The sequence below is a fragment of the Natator depressus genome, chromosome 21, assembly GCF_965152275.1.
Source record: "Natator depressus isolate rNatDep1 chromosome 21, rNatDep2.hap1, whole genome shotgun sequence".
Taxonomy (NCBI): domain Eukaryota; kingdom Metazoa; phylum Chordata; order Testudines; family Cheloniidae; genus Natator; species Natator depressus.
The window spans coordinates 8,430,248-8,433,340 of record NC_134254.1 but is presented as its reverse complement, the minus strand read 5'-3'; positions in this window follow the sequence as shown (position 1 = coordinate 8,433,340).

The following is a 3,093-nucleotide window of genomic DNA, read 5'->3' as shown; positions in this document are numbered from 1 at the left end:
TCTGAGTTGAGGATCCCCAAAGAACCACCCTCCCTTCCACCGACTCGTATGTGCCGATTCACAACAGCTGATTTCCTTCATGCCTTTCACCTTGGCAAGATGATCGCCTCGTTCCTCCACAACGAGACACACACGTAATACCCAGACTGACAAACAGAGTCTCTGGTCAAGAGCAAAATTTGTGCCTGTAAGATTGTCAATGCACTCAGGTCAGCTGTTTTCAAGTGATGAGTTTAGTAGTATTTTAAATGAGAGAATGTTAGGACACTGAACTCATGAGACCTGGGTTCTATTCCCCGCTCTGGCTCTGGCCTTGTCGCTGGCCTTGGGCAAGTCACTTCCCCTCTCTATGCTTCAGTTTTCCCACCCACCCTTTACCTCTTGTCTGTTCAGACTCAGTGCTTCAGGGCAGAGACTGTCTCTTAGTATATGTTAGCTCAGTGCCCAGCACAATGTGGCCCTGATCTTGGATGGGGTCCATAGGGGCTCCTGTAGTACTTCCAAGCAATAGTATTGCATTAGATTGTCCTATTTTGCTTCCAAACAGAAATGACCTTCAATGAGGAATTTAGGAAGGGATTCATCCTGGCTGCTTTTTGGAGCTTTTACATTTTTGAAGTGCTCAATATAAAGCTCCATGGCATAAAATAATATTTTCTTTCCCTATTGTATTTGTCTTTTTTCCATCTGGCAATGTCCACCCTGACCCTCTTTCAAAATAGTGAGAAAAAACCAACAACATGAGGAGAGGCTGAGGGAACTGGGCTTATTTAGTCTGCAGAAGAGAAGGGTGAGGGGGGATTTGATAGCAGCTTTCAACTACCTGAAGGGTACAGACTAACGTGGCTGCTACTCTGAAACCAACCTGTAAACTATTTTTTAAGTCCTATGGAGACTAAACTAACACTGTGAATTTCACCACGCTGGAACTTTGGAGATAGGAGGGGGTTGAGCTCTCGGTTTTGCTAATGTCTGGTGCTACTGCAGCTGAGAGAAGTGCAGGGCAGGAGAAGGACACAGGCTTGACCTCCTGGGGGGCTGAATGCCCTTTAATTATGCACAGAACAGCAGCAACAGTGCCAGCTTCCCCTGCATGGTCCTGCCATTGGGGTGAACCCTGCACCGAGAGAAGGAATCTTCCTGAGAAGTGGGGGTCGGTTTCCACGCCCCATTAGTCCTTTGGACTCTCTGCTGAGACCACTGCTAGGCGAGCAATTAGTGCCAGTTATAAAGGAGGTTTAGGGGATAGAAATCATCCATAGATTGCAGGCTCCTTGGGGCAGGGACCATCCTGCCTGAGTGCTTGAGAAGCTCTTAGCATGTAGTGGGCACTACTGCGCAGAGATAGTAATAATAATTAATAATGTGGCCACATGTCCACCAGCAGCTGGACCAAGACATTGGTCAAGTCATTGCCTGTAGGGACCCCTAAACCGCTGTCAGGTGGGATAACCTTCCACCGATGCCCCTCAGGGGGAGTGGGAATTGTTGTGACAGCCAAGGAGGAAACGAGTAAAGAAACGGATCTTGCTAGGAGTGGAGCGAGGGATTTTAAGATTTAGAACCACAGGGGTGTTCCCTGTTGGAGAAATATTGCAAGACGGGCCAGGCTCGGGGACCAAAGGACTTGACCGTGTCCTTTTCGCTTTGAATTGAGACTCCCATAGCCTGATTTCGTATGTAGGTCCACCTTGAAGAGAGTAACGAACAGGCACGTTACAGACTGCCTATGTATGTATTTCCATGCAGGGGCACTAGGGCTCAGGAGGAGCCCTATGGCCCATCAGGCCATTCATCTGCATCATTTAGAGGCCCACATAATAACGTTTATTCTTACATGCATTTATTATTTTGAGTCACAGCTTCTCAGGGTTATATCAGCAGGGTTAGGTTCCACTCCCTGGCTGTCAGCCAGCTCCCTCTTGGGGCTGCCATGCTCTGTTGATTAGGAACTCTTTCTGGGGAAACCTTAGCTGTTTCCATCTCTAGCTCTCCAAGCACCCCAGGAAGGAGTGGCAGTATTGTGATCCCCATTGTGCAGATGGAGAAGGCGAGGTGCAGAGAGGCAAAGGGGCTGGCGGTAAGTCACTGGGGAGAGATGGGAATAAAGACAAGGTCTCCTGACTCCCAGTCCAGTGCCCTCCCACTACAGCCCACTGGCCTCCTTCTTTCAGCACTGCTTTTTCCTGTAGGATTGAACTGGGCTATGGGCTGGATCCCCTAGGGGGGCTGTATCGGTCTGTGGGCTGGGTCCCTATGGTGGGCTATCTGGTCTATATTAGTGTTTGGTTGCCCGATGGGACTGTTACAGTCTATCAATTACATGCCCTTCAGAACTTCCTCCTGCACTTGGCACCGGGTCCACGTCGGGGGCTGCTGGTCTATGGGCTGGGACCCCTGGGGTGGCTGTCACCATCTATGGACAGGGTCCCCTCCAGGGTAACGGTGGCGGAAGGCTAAGTTGCATTGTGCAAACTCTGTCTGCTGCTGTTTCCTTTTCATATAAAAAGCACGACAAGTCCCTTCTTTCTCCTTGGTTCTTTTTATTAAATACCAAGAGGATTTAAGGTAAATAATAACAATCAGGGAGGCAGTAAAGCCTGGAGGACTTTTCCCTGCTGTGTGTGAGCCGGCCCCAAGAGTGCTTGGCTGCCTTTGGCAGGATGCAGAGAAAACTGAAGGTCCCCAATTCAGGAGAGCATCCTCATAACCTTGAGCATGTGCTTGGCTCCCACTGAATGCAATTCATGTGCGGTAAGTTAAACATGTGCTCAGTTTAAGTGCTTTCCTGACTGCAGGCCATGGTGAGAGATGAGGTCTTTCTAAAAAAAAAAAAAAAAAAGTCATCTATTAGTTAATTAGCTTTGTTTAAAAACACAGTTCTCAACTGCCTCCGCAGCAGAGGGAAATGTTATTAAACGCGAGTCCGTCGGTAGGCAGGACGTGTGTGCGGATTAAATCCTGAGGCGCTTGGCTGCCAGATAAAGACGTTATTGTTGTCATTTTTCCCTCCTTCCCACCCTCCCTCCTTCCCTCGCTCCCACCCACCCTCTGCGAGAGAACCTTGGAGGAACAGAACCAGGGAAAACACAC